Genomic DNA, 15,650 nt, shown 5'->3' on the forward strand with positions numbered 1-15,650 from the left:
AGGGTGTTGACATTTTATTAGTTGTATAGACACATGAGTACTGAGTATTAAATTAATTAAATGAAATACTACCATGTCAAATAACGCATAGTTACATTTCTATGCAGATTGCAGATGAAATCAACACGATCAAAACGTGAAATTTCTTGATTTTTTTTATTGATTTTTTTTTCGGCAGTTAGTTAACTATACTAAAAGAAATAGCACAGTATGTTAAAATTTAAATTCCAGTTAAATTGTCAAACGGCTTGAACGATTGGTTTAAACGAGCATATAATTTCTAGTAAATACAGCAATGGCTAAATCTCAGTATATTTAATAATATATTAAATTTGTTTACATTCGAGAAACGATTGTAAAAATCACATTTTATAAGGACGAGCGATTTTGTGCGATTTTGTACGAGTCTTTTTGTATATTTGCTATGTATATTATATTATAAATCTTTGAATCGTTTTCTAAACCATCTCCCATTCCGTCAGGACAAACTTCTTTCAAATTTCCTTCTCTTCTATACTATATATACTATATAGGTACTATAATAATGTATACATATATACAATGCGTTGAATGCATTTATATTCCTGTTTCGCTTCGTTTGGTCCCATCGCGTACGCTACCCTCTCTTTAACTGCAAATCAGCGAACTGTGTCGTTTCCTTTACGTGGTCAGCTGACTTTTCTTATTATTATTATTACTTTTGTCCACGGAAAAATCCGTAAGGAATAAATCAGAATGAATTATCGTCAAAGCTATTTTGCCTCGTTTTGTATTACTTTTAGAGGAAAAACGGATGCGTGTACGTATATATTATGTGCGCCAACTCGCCGTACATTGATATGTTTTTTAACCGTACGCGGATCGATACTTCTTAACTCATGAATCATGATCTAAACAATTTAATACATTTGGTATCACCTCCTCAAATATAATTTTTGAGTGGTAAAAAAAAATAAAAATCCTATTTAAAAGTTTTGAGTGAGGAACGATGTTTTTTTACGTATTGATACTTAATACTTTAATAGGACAAATTACGAGTACCTATAGCAAGTATAAATAACCGCAACAAACGTATTCAAATGATGTAGATATACAAGCATATTATGCAATGAATCAACTAAAATGATTAAACGAAAATTTGATTAAACATTTTGTTGATGCTTTTGAATACGCTAGTATAATTCAGTTCATAGCTTATAGGTATTCATTCATACCTTAGGTATGTGTCACGCTTTTTGTTGGAATTTTTTTCAAATCATTATTATATGAATATGATATTTACTTTATAATATACAATATGACAGTAGTGTCTCTAGGGAAATATACATTTAAACAGTTATGATGCTACTATTTATATAAATAAAAAATATACACCGTTAATAAGTATACAGTGTACACACAAATATATTGTTCTTCCGTCATCATTTGTGATATTGTCAACCATGCGAAGGATAGGTTATACTATTATAACTTTATATTATTTTGGGTAATAATTTATATTTGAAACAAGACAAATCTAAATTAAAGCGCCCAGAACGAGAACATAAAATTGCACTGAATAGGTTTAATTTGCAATTGCGTAGACTTGAATTTCAGAAATATTAGAATATGGTTCAAAATTAAATTTTAGGCCCTTGTTATAATAAACTATGATAAACAATTTGTACCTTGCAGATAATACTTTAATAACAAAAATTGTTGGGAAGACTACAGGTTAGGTTGGTTAACTAGTAGTTTTTCTGAAAATATATTGTTGTTCATTTTTATATTAGGGCACAGTGTTGCGCAGTGGACGCACAGTTGACTGACGGCACTGGTGTTAAGCGAGCGTCTCCATTGCTAGTTCTCGAATGGGTGACCATGGCAATTAGGCTAACCATGATTGTCGATATAAATAGTTTCTAGCTGTATCTTTCCTAACAGTTATTATTTATTAAATATAAATATATAATACATATATTATAATATTATGTATTGGAGTGCACAAAGATATTGTTTACTCGTTACTGAGTCTGAAAATAAAACTGATAATTTAAACATTTACAATAAATACTAACATTTAAAAGTTAAGAAAGTAAGATGAACTACCAACTTTTTTATGTTATTCAAAAATTTTTTTCGACAAAACAGAAAATATTATTCTTTATAGTCTTATTCATGTTCTTCAAAAGTTAATGCAACTTAAATGGTTCTAATTTTTGTAAAGGTTCGTTTGGCGCTCAAAATATATAGGACGTGACAAAATGACAAAATATCTACCATTCATTTTTCAGTAGATAAAATTCGATTAAATATTGTTTTGTTAACATAATCATAAAATAAAAATAATTTTATGATAGTACAGTGATAAAATGTTCATCCCAAATAATTTTATAAAATAAATTAGCATTGTAAAATATGTATAGTGAAAGACGAGAATTGACATTGCTTTAACAAAAAAAAAAAAAATGAATAACCACTATACATAGTTCACGTATAATATCATATATTTAATTATTTTATTTTTCCTTTGAAGTTTCAAATTTTCTATGGTTTATCAACAAGATTTTTCTTTAAAACATTATTCCCCTGTCTTGCTCCAGTGAAAATTGATTCGGAAATTCTATAAGACGTCTAGGTCAAACCGTATATACATTGTGCACGACGTGTGTTTTTCGACGGCGGTGGTCTATTTTGATATCACAGACGGGTTCAAAGGTGTTAAGATTGATGGGGTAACACGCGTGACAAAGTTAAATCGAATCTTCTGAATAATTCTGTTATTACCAAAAGAAAAAAAAGAAACCTTTTGAAAAATCGTATATCTTTCACACACACACCCCTATAATACACTTTTACTACATTATACGACTACGCTTACGTACCCTACATACGTCCCAGACAAAACACGTGGCGGCTGCAGTTGCCTGGGCAACCGGTACGGTGATTTATGGAGTCAAGGTTCGACAGTATTTGCCGAATATATACATGGTTGTTTTACACGCAAGGTGGTAGAGAGGTTAGAGAGGTGGTAGTGGCGGGAAAAGAGTCACTATGGTCAGAATAGGATGACGACGGCGGCAAATCGACGGAAGGGTAAGGGTCGGCACAGAAGAAGGGATAAGGATAATCAAATTGTGTGTGTGTGTGTGTGTGTGTATGTGTGGAGGGGGAGCAAAAAGAATTCAGTGCATTTCCATATTATTATTATTATTTTTATTATTATCATTATATATACGTGTTTCGCTAACGGTAAAATACCGTCGAAAGTCTTTGAATTAATCAACCCGCGCACATTCCAATGGAATTACGTTCTGCTGTACAGTTAAGGGATTGGGGTAAGGGTACACACGTCGTTACGCTTTCGATTTCGTTAAAGCTCTCGATAAATTAGACATTAGTCGGTTGACGAATATAATTTTTTTCTTACTATCTAATACCTTTATTATGTATATATAAATATGCCGAAAGTAAAATAAATCTAGAAAAAAATTTATATCGGATAATGTACAACAATAGTTTGTCGTAGGTACTTAGTAACCCAAACGTATGTGATCGATTGGTTTCCGTGGATGCAATCAATAAAATACAACACAATATTAATATAATTTAGGTATACTGCGCATGTATATACACGGCGCTTAATATATTATTCTGCGATGCAGAACCACGCGCTTAATTTTGTTTATCGTTTGACAAATCCGATTTCATTATTTTGTCTCGAAAAATCGTTCAACTGCAGATTCGACTATATATATATACGCGTTTTGTAATGATTTAAAATTGTTATCAGTGATTTAAAACTCACAGAGAATAAATCTACGGATTACGCCGAGATTATTTTGTTGGTGCTTTTTAAACGAAACGCATAGAGAATATTATTATTATTATTGTTGTATTAAATTGTTTTTCGAGTACCCGGGCCTCATTCAAATGGGGACATAGAGATTATGTCTGATAATTCAAAAGAGGAATTTCGGTCTTCTTTTAACATCCTACTGCATGCTACCATGGCCCTTTCGCCGATTCATCACCAATAACATCAGGAAAAAAGATTTACGCGACTGGAAAGAGAAATGGATTAAATCTTGGATTAAATTTTATCGCCGTTATTATTATATTCATTTCATATACCGCCAGAAATGGAGGAAACGCTGACGTTTTTGTTATTATTATTTGTTTCAATATACGGTTCGGTTGTCGCAGAGGACGAATAGACTCGAAAATCGATGTCAGTATAAATTTGATGTACAGCGACGATCCAACAATATTATATAGGTAATATAATACGTAGTCAACACATATGTATGATATCGATGGTAGTGCAGTAAGGTAATCGTCGGGCGACGGTGACCAGGGTCGAGGTAGTCTTACGACGTACACGCAGAATGTGCTATTTTCTGTAACGTGAATTATAATTATTATTATCCTTATTATATTATTATTTCTCTCTCTCTTTCTCCGACTATAGATATCGTCCGCTGTGCGTGCGAGCGGCACGGATTCTGGTAAAACGTAATTGGATCTTACGTGACGCGATTAAGAGTCTTGCCGGAGACTGACAGACCATAAAAGCTATATTATACACCGCCCGCGAACCGGTGCGCGTGTATACATATACATGTATATATAAGTATATACAGACGACAAAGATTATTGTACGGAAACTAAAACCGTATAACGAGACAAATGTTCGTCGAAGTTGGACAATGAAAGTTTCCGTCGAAATGAGCCCCCCAGCGCCAATAAACAGCGCGTACCAACACCAAACCCTTCGTCATCCCCTAGTCTACCACCTCGCGCATATATAAAATACATACATATATAAACCCTTTCCTTCCGACATCAACGAGCCGTTCTTCACCCCCTACCCCTTGGTGGCCTTCTGATACACTTTACCACGTCCTATCCCGCTATCCAATACCTGAAAACACTAGAATCTGTCACATCACCATCGCCGCCGCCGCCGCCACCACTTTAATATAATACAGCGACGACGATAACACGGTTTATATTGTAATATACTGTATAACACGACGACGTTCGGTTGGCGAATCATGATAATGTTGTACACAATAATAACAATAATAATACAGCGTGCTTTCGTCGATAAGAATACGTGCAACATCGGCTGTCGGAAGTTTCGAGTCGAATTCGCAAGTTCCCAACGTTGACGTTTATTGTCCGCTGCGGCGTATATGATATTCGTATGATATTATACATTACGATTACAGTACGATAGTATATCCTCGACTCCCGAAAACGTCGTTTTGATTTTATTTCGGAACAGACGTTTGAGTGAACTTTGTGAAAGAACATAATATTATACTAGCCAGTAAATAGATGTAACGCAACGACTTTAAAACTTGACTTCGACGAACGTGACCAATCAGATTTTAACAATCACGCTGGAAAATCACGTCTGCCGTATAAACGGAAATTTGATGGCGGTAACACCGAATCAAATATATACGTAGTTTCATATTTAATTCGTTCGTACCTCGAAGGAAACAAGATAACAACCCATCGCCCTAGTGCAATCACCCTACAAGTCTGATGTAATGAAAAATTACCGATTTTTTTTCTTTCGCTATATATAATAATCGTTTTGATCTGATTATTTTACCTCGGACTTACGATATTAGTTCGGAAAATCCACGCCTATATGCGTCGTCGGCTATTTCACTGCCTTGAGTATAAAGTTCAAGTAATTGGAAATGTAATTTCCTGTTTAAGTTTTCGTGTATTATTTTTCCCTTGACTTCATCGAGTATATTAAATGAATTGGATACACGCTGTGGATTTTAATCCGTGACATTTAATTGTAATTAATTCATCAAAGGTAATATTTTGAGTGATTATAAAATAAGTTAATTTTGAAAGCAAATTCGTATAAAACATTAAAAATATATTGATCATAATGATTGTTTTTTTAACTTACTGTAAGAAATAAAGAGAATATATCGTCCAAATAAATCATAATTAATATTTAAATACCTATATGAATATTATCATTCTAATATGTTTAATAAGATATTTAAGAATATATATTATTTTTAACATGAATATTTATATATTTATCAATTTAAAAAGTGAGTAGGTAAGCTACACAGTATTAACTCAAGGAATTTAATAACTCGTATAAAAGAAAACACTTGAATATTTTTTATAACTACATAAAATATACAGAATATTTTATGTTAATAGCTGCATTTAATTGAAACGATGCTGGATTAAATACCTGCTCGTACAAAACCAATATTTTTTATTATTTTTTTTTTTATTTTATAAAATCATCATAAATTAAGATATTATAGCAATAAATATGATCATAAATATTTTAAGCTAAAAGCTTGTGTTAGAGATATAGAGTAAAAATTATTAATTAATAAATTACGTAAATGAATTTAATGTAAAGAAAGAACTGCAAAAAGATAAAAAAAAAAAACACAATACAAATAAATAAAAAAATATGCCATTAAAATAAATATGAATTTTAATGACTTAAACTAGTTGCGAAGGTAATCATAAACTATTATTTTGATATTACTATTAGAAACGTGAATATTTTTTTCAAATTGAAATGGTACGGAGTTGTAAAATACAGGCCCTAAATTGTGTATACTTTATTATTTCATAAAAAAAAAAATGGTTTAATAATATTGAGCGATATTGCTAGGTTAATACCAGGGGCACCACACCACCTATTTGAAATGTATTTTCATATTTTTTTTCAGGACCTATAGGTTCGAACAAAGAAGTAGAGAACGTAATATTTTACCTCATTTCTATTTTTCTACTCCCGAAGAGCAAAGCTGTATTGTTGAGAGTTGTATTACTGAAAGGCTAACCACAAGAACGATTTATTATATTACAGAATATATCCCAGACCCTAATGAAAGTCGTATTTTTTTTTTTTTTACTTTTTTTCTCGTGCACTTCTCTTTTTCCTAAAAAACTTTGCCGCTATTGCGGTAATCGGAAGCTCCCTGTCGCGTATAATATCGTTATTTCACAAGGGAGAATACAAAAAAAGAAGAAACATTATGCCTCAACTTGAAACACCAGTGCACCATTGTTTTCAAAGTTTTAGGGTCCTCGACGATAAAAAAAGAGCACATAACATTTTTTACGTTATTAAACACGCGATGACTGTAATAATTAATGTTTAATTGAATTTCATAGTGGCACTATGAATTCGTGACATTCACGTTGGGGAGAAAAACTAGGGACGATCTTATATACATATTATATATGTTATACCAATGTAACATGCTTAATGAATTAACATATTATATTAAGATGTACTGCAGTCAGACGTTTTCGTTTTATCGTTTAGCCTTGTGGGGTACATTGATTTTAAGACACGTTTCACATTTTACGATTATGCGTCAAACTATCGTCGAGTATTTTTTTTCAAAACTTGAAAAATACTTAAACATTAACTTTTATTACACAACCATAATGTCTATTAATTCAAATCTAATGTATTCTAAGAACAATACTACAGCGACTTATGTAATATTCTATAGTATTATCCCATACTACCACTATATTGTATACATTTGTGTATTTATTAAATATTTATTTCTGAAAATATTCCCGATGTCTTAGAAATGTTTAAAATATTAATTAAATCTTCTTTTTATTTCTTTACGGGAGGAAGCTTTTTGCTTATTTTCAAAAAACATAATCCAATTAGTATATATTAGATGATAGTTTGCAGACTTCACTACGATAACTCATTTTGCTCGTTATGTAGAAGGCCATTTAGTTCGTATGAAAAGCATGTACTTTAACACTCGTTTGAGAATTAAATTATTTGGAAACACGTTTTTGGGTAAATTACTCAGCAACAATTACATAATTTCACCATAAACGTTAATAATACCGAACGATTGAGCACACGGCGTTAGACATAAAATTTAACTACTTGCGACAATTGAGTATATACAGGCTTCTAAAATACTATATTATTATGAAACCTTTTCAGCTGTGTATAATAGGTACTTACGTAAATAAATCAGGAATAAATAGAATGTCGCATTAAATTGTAAATTATTAAACATGGCTGATGGTGACTAGTGTAAAACATATGAGTGCTATATTTTTTCTATTATTGTAACAGATATGTACTTAAGTGTGTGTTAATAATAAGAATTGTTAACGGCACTTCGCAATAAAGTTTTTTTTTTTTTGCGTGAAATTGTGTTTAATTCGACCGTCAGCCTTATTGTTCGTGTAAATTTTAAATTATGTGACATGTCAATGGTACAGAGTTTATAATACCATATTATGGGGTTATTGTGTTGTTAATGAGTTTTATCGTATTGGGAAGTAGAAGAGGGTGGTCGATTTTTAGGATATTGTCTATGATTTGGTGATGGATGGGGGAGGGACAAGCATGAGTGACAGGAACAGCCAACAGGGAAACGGATCTTTCCGGTGGTCCTTAAAAGACACCCTTAAGCGATGAAAAATTGAACCTGTCAGTCATCAAAAACTAAATGTCTCACGCGCGCGCGCGCACACACACACAACAATCAGCTTAAGTCCACCGGAGCGATTTGTTCCGGTTTCCGGAATCGTTTTTATTGCACACCGTCAATAAGATGACAGTCCTCCCGTAATTTTCCGGTTACTATATATTATATTATATATAGTATATACGTACATTGTATATATATACTGTCTCATCGAAATTCCATCCTAACCATATAACCTAATCCGTGCCACTGACGCTGCAGCCACTATCGGTGATTCGTCATCCGTTTCCGAATGGACGTCGGATTACATTGCAGGCGGCTGTAAGGGTGGTTGGTGGACTTTAAGCGAGGACATTCCGATGGGACTACATAATATACGGAAAGTCCCTCCTTCCAAACGTAAGATATTATTTTCACGTGAGCGCCACACGCTTATTTTTAGATATGATATATATTGCATATTGAGGTGAATTCCGTGAATTGCTGGTCAAATAGTCGAAAATTATCTGTACTTCATTAGAAATATCCGGTCTTTAATCGAATAGCACTAGTCCCGAAGGACTGATGGTCTAACAGAGAGAGTATTTTGCACAGGTTAGTGAACACCGAAATATCTTGTAATAGTAGAAGTGGTGGTGGTATTGATGTAATGACGCTGTATAATATATAATATTACTGCGCAGTGGGTTATCTCGTGTTCGGACGGAGCAGGACCGCGTAACTATAAAGCTCTCCAGTTAAGCAGGGGGGGAGGTCCGCATATCGGTGCATATCATACAAGTTTGGAATTTGATTACGTATATCCGAACGCAAACCGAAGCGCAGACAGATTTAAAGTTATTTAGATAATAAGTGAATTAAATTTTCCCGTAATATAATCCCTACACACACACAAATTATAGATAATGATTTGTAGATAGGTAGGTTATACTAATATACAGTTTACATCGTATTATTTGTTTTGGGCGTATATACATAAAATATACTAAGTTTATATAAATATATACGTTTATAAGGAACAGTTAGGTTGTTATAATAATTAACATTATAGTAGCATACTATATAAACATTATATTATAATATGTATAATAGTATGTATGTCTGTATGATAACGCAAAAGTACAACTATTATTCGTACCATTGATAAACGACAGACCTAATTTTATATTATACAGCTAATGTTTACAAGGACCGTTCGATTTCATTATTTTGAGTCGAAAATCGTATTTCGAAATTTAAAATGGAATGAAAACAACGATTGCTGTTCGATGTAGGTATACGTTGTCGGTTAGAATTCCAGCGCGTCCGATCAGAACGGCGGACGAGAGTTGTATTGAAGGTGCATTTCAAATTATTCGGTCGTGATGTGTGGTTGGTCCAGCTGGTCCTCGGCCGATACACACGAGGAAAAGTCGATCAACCGGAAACACTTGCGTTTAAAGGTGTTTTATTTACTAAAGAGTGTATACGGAGAACATGGTGGAGCCCATAAATAAATCAGAAACAAGAAACGACACGCAGAGAAGAGAAAAAAATAAAAGAAGCTAATGGCAAACAGCGAGATATAAAAGTTTCAAAGCTGCTTTGAACTTCACTATAATCTGGGGTTTTGCTCTGTTCATGTGAGAGAGGACCGACATGATCCGATTACGCTAAAACGAAAAACATTATAAAATAAATAGGAAATATTTCACTAATAATCATAATATGCGTTCGGCAAAATACGAATAAGACAATCGAAGTTAAGTTATACTTTTGACAATCAAAATCATAAGATTTTTGCTGACACAGATACGAATTAAGTCGGAAATTACACATGCGTAAAAACTGATAGGTTAAGTCAATAGGAATATAAGTACTTATAAATTCATTAAAATCTTTTTAGATTAAACATGTATCGTCATTGGAGCGGTTAGACAAAACATATTTAATACATTGTCTTACATAGATGAGTATACTTATCGTTAATAAAAATAAATATCGATTTTCAAATTAGATTTTTTAGATTTATATAATTTTTGTTATCAAAAGAGAGTCGATCTAGTACGAGATCAATAAGACAAATGACAATAACCCACTCCTTCACAGAAACGCGAAGGTATAAAGTTAATATATGACTAATACATATTTACAATATGACGAGTCTATTGCAAGATTAAAACTATATTCATTTCACATTTTGTAATATAATGAATTATTTAAGCTCTTTAAATTCGATTTTGAATTATAATCTCCAAGTAGACTACAATATATATTATATAAATACATACACAGGTAATCGGCATCGACCCATTTAACTATATTATATAATATATGGTACAGGCGCATATCAATCTAAGTGCGTTTGTTCTTTAAACATATCCATCGAGTGTTTTCGAGTGTTTGTATTTATGTATTATGAATTCTCAAAACTAATGTTATTATCCATACGCTCATTAAAACGGAATTAGCGCTCTAAATTAAGAAACATCTAAATAAGACATAATCGTAAAACAACCTAACATGTCATTTAATTATAATGAAAAGATTATTTTTCGATATGCCGTATAAGTAATATCTATGATAATCGTTGATAAAACTATTTAATATATAAGAAAGCATTGTATAATAGTATAGAAATTATTATTAAAATCTCTTGGTGGACCGAGAAATTTAATGAATTTTGTAGACAGTACCTACGTACGTAAATAATGAGGAAATGGTTTATTAATTTACGAGTATTATACTCTTTGTGTTTAAGTATCGTTATTTAATTCTAAAGACAACATACATCTGAATTTTATTTAGTGTACAAATCCGATTACATATCACGAGTGTTCTGTTAAAAAGTACGTAGAAAAAAATTTAATTTTGTGTACTTTTTCGTGCAAACTATACGTCTATACTCGTAATTATATTAATACAATTTTTATTTAATAAATATAAAATTAATTATTGAAACTACAGTGCTTTTTTAAAGATAACAATGCTTAGTTAAAAATATTATTTGGTGCTTTTAATTCAATTACCACAAATTATAATCATTTATACATGTATGTATACTGTATAGGGTATAGTTGATACAATTTATTCAGAAAACCGACGTTGAAAATTTACGTGTGACCAAATAATAATAATAATATTGATTGATATAATAACTGGCCACAACTAGTATATATATATTAAATTATATACAGGTTGAGTATTTTATCAAACACCACTCATTATTTCAAAATCTATTAACGTTTTTGAAAATATTTGTTTAACATAATTTCCAGTCATAATAAAAACATTTTTTTATGGTTTTTTTTTTAAAGTTAGGAGGTACCTACCTTTTTTATTAATTGAATGATAATATACGTTTTTAAATTCATATTCTAAAGCAGAATAATTTTCGGAGTACTTTGATACTTACAAATATAAATTGGGACGAATAGTTTATGAATTATACTTATTTAATGTTTTGGTTAACCGAGTAAAGTGGTACGGAGATACTCCGCAGAATGATGGTGTACAACTCTACTACTCTGCTAACATAAACTTTAAATACTTATAACTCATGAAAATCTACTCATCAAAATTCAGATATTTATGTATCAAAATACTTTGAAAAATATTCTCCTTCAGAATATGAATTTAAGAACGTATATTGTCATTCAAAACAGTAAATAACTTAAATTATTTCGACTTGAAATTTATAAAAAAAATATTTTCAAAAACATTAATATATTTTGAAACAGTAAGTGTTGTTTGATAAAAGAATTACCCAGTATATACCGAGATACTAATTGGTTTAAGGACGCCTTACTTAATATACTACACAGTGCGCATACATTTTGTGCTTTTAAATTATTAAGCAGGCTAACCAAATTATCTAACAAGTTATATATATAATACGTGTACATATCAAATTAACGTATTATAAAATATACAGAGTGGTTCATCAAGCATGATCATCCATGTTTTCTTCTTCAATAATAAAGTTATTCAAAATCTGATTTTTTGAAATAAAGGTTTTTAAGTGTGTTTAAAAATAGCAAAAATAGAATTTGAATAAATTCATTATTAAATTTAAAAAAAAAATGTGTGAGAATACTTACTGTATCATTCTGTAGGTATATCAAATTATTAACCTTGGTTATGGAGTCGTGAAGAAAAATATTTCTGTTTGAAATTGAATATTATAGACCGGCCTATAGTTTAATAAGTATTTATTGTATAAGTATATATAACATAAGCCAACACGAATTAGAATTCGCATAAAAAAAACTTTACTGAATAAAATTAATAATAAAAAAATATAAAGTATAAAGCTGACTAATATAGATTTCACTCACAAACTTTTCTTCGGATCACAAATCAAATTATAATTTTCTTAGCAAGTTAAAAATCTCACAAGATTTAAATTGAACACGAATCAAGTCATATCAAAATCAAGGTGCTACTCGTTACAGTTACTAAATAAAATATAAATACGGTATTATTTTTACAATATTTAAACGTTCTACCTGATTTTGAAACAATAATAATTAAAATAAAATTACCAATACATAGCTAGAAAAATTAATATAAAACCATGTACCTAATATATATATGCTTTTCGTTTATTTGTTAAAAAATAAAAAAATGTTTTTGTAGCGAACAAAAGACACTATACATATATCACATTGCATCGAAACCTCGCACGCGTTCGCATGTATAATATATATATAAGAAAATGTAAAGAGAAGAAAAAATTAACGAACATTACAATATAGGGTAGTATAATATGTATACAACTCTTACAAACCTTTCTCTCTTTCATTTTCTCTCTTTATTTTAGTTTTTTTTTTTAAAACACACAAAAGAGTACAAATTAATTGTATTTACCGCTAAAATATTATGAGCTTTTGTTATCCGGTATCTCTGCTTTTACTATCCTGTACCGTAAACAATTTAAAAAATATATTTTTTTTCTTTAAAAATTATTTGATATTTCGGTTGTTGTGAAATATCGCGATAGCGGTGGAAAAGCACTGTTGTGTATATTATAGAATAGATTAAATACACTATAAATAGGCAATGCCAATGCAATCATTTAATGTTCATTAGGTATTTTATTCGACTTAATAGAAGCACATGGTGACAGAAAGCAAGTAGATACTTCCCACATCATTCAGTCTTGTCCCCATGTATAACTAATGAAATTAAAATCAAAGTATTCAAAAATGATAGATAATAGTATTAGCGTTATCTATCGAATATCTAATCTACGATTTTAAACTTATCCCCTAAAAAAGATTCAGACCAGTGTGTCAAAATTATTAAAAACAATTGGAAAAATTTGAAATTCATTGATTTTTAAATATTAATAAAATTGTAAGAAGTTCTCAAAATTTTAAATACCCTAGCTTACGTTTAAATGAGGTTAGGTTTTGAGATAAAATGAAATAATAATAGCAAGTGTTCAGAGGTTTAAAAGTTCAGAAGTTATTTAATTTATTTCATGATATATTTTCCATATTTTTAACTACTACTGAAAATTAAGTTAGGTTTTTTTTAAATACATACATTTAGAATATCAATACTAATGTCCTTGTAGAAAATATTTAATCGCATTTAAAAATAAAACTCAGACTTAATATTAAGAGGTTTAGACTATGGTAAATTCTATATTCGAAGTTCAAAAAATATTGTTGCACAATTTCATTTCATAGATTATGTAGTTTAGCTTTGGTCTATCTTTGGTTATCGTAGTAAGTAAGTTTATATCGAAACACGAATCTGTGTTTAGTTGTACGCATATAGAACAGAACATACTATATTTATTCATAATCACTCCGTCACACACTCATTTGTTCTGAAACAAGTATAACATTTGGCGTATTAATTACAATTTTTAGCAGTAAAAAACTAACGGCGTCATTTACATGCATGTCAAAAGTTAATTTTTCCAAACAATGTGTGTGTTTTCGTTTGACGTACGTGCAGGGTGAAATCATTTATTTGAACCACGGATAGGGAAATAAAACATAGGACTCACATCATAACATCAGAGTCGTCGATAGCGCAGAATCCATTACTTTATGACGTTTTTTTTGTGTGGGGACTATAGCATATCGTGTGCGATGGCGCCGTCGCCGTTTTGTCGACACATGCAGCGGTGACCGCTGTTTACACAATAATAATAATAATAATAATTTAACCCTTCGATATAACCTCCGTCTATATAACATGTTGTGCTGTTATTAGTATAAAACGTAGCTTGCTTACTCCGTTATCCAAAACACGATAGACCAACTAGTCCAAATGTAATTCTTCGATAATAATAATTCGATACCTATGTCAAAAGTCTTACGACATTTTATCAACCACCAAACTCCGATCCTGCACACGACGTTAGCGATCGTGGTTGTTTACCCTCGCTCGTTTTAATTTTAATTTTACATAACTTTGACCGCTACACCATCATGTATACCCCTTCAAAAGTGTCTAGAAGTAATTTAAGATCGATAACAAATAGAATAACTTCCGGGATTGTATATACATTTTTACTAATATTTAACAATTGCGGGGTCTTGTGACGATTATATTCATTATGCCCTACTCGTTAGTAACTATTATATTGCATCAAGAGACACAGAAAAAGAAAAAAGCTGTCGAATGCTACCTAATAATAATATTAATATACTATAATATATGCGAGCACGTCGAAATTAATTTTATCGTCAAAATCACACATTAATTAAGTTATATTTATACGTCATCATGGGCGTATTATGATGTACGGCATATATTATGTCGTTTACCTTGAATTTGTGAAATACATTTTCTTGAGGAGTTTACCTACACACAAAAAGCAGGACCTGAATGTGACCAAAAATTTAAAAGAAAATACAATATTATAAATTACGATCGAATAATATTACGTTATATTTCCATCGTTATAATAGATCACAAAAATGAAAATTTTTTTAAACATCAATGGATGGTACGAACATTTTGTTGTCATTTTTTTTTAAATATTTTATTGGAATTATGTGATAAATGTATGATCTTTAATTCTATTTTATATTATTTGTTATCGGTTTATAATAAATAATAGGTAATTAATAATATATTATTATGAATTATACTTATATGTATAATATTAATAAATGATAAAGGTAGCCAGTTGATAGGACGTAGGTATTGTATGTGTACATTATTTAATATATACAAATATTT

The 15,650-nt window shown here is 30.5% G+C and overlaps 1 protein-coding gene across 3 annotated transcripts in view; it reads right to left on the reverse strand.

Annotated features, from left to right (window-relative positions):
• Positions 1-15,650, reverse strand: part of LOC132931001 (CUGBP Elav-like family member 2) — a 110,169-nt gene that overhangs the window by 9,645 nt on the left and 84,874 nt on the right. The gene's annotated exons all lie outside the window — the stretch shown is intronic.

Source organism: Rhopalosiphum padi, chromosome 4, assembly GCF_020882245.1.
Source record: "Rhopalosiphum padi isolate XX-2018 chromosome 4, ASM2088224v1, whole genome shotgun sequence".
Lineage (NCBI taxonomy): Eukaryota > Metazoa > Arthropoda > Insecta > Hemiptera > Aphididae > Rhopalosiphum > Rhopalosiphum padi.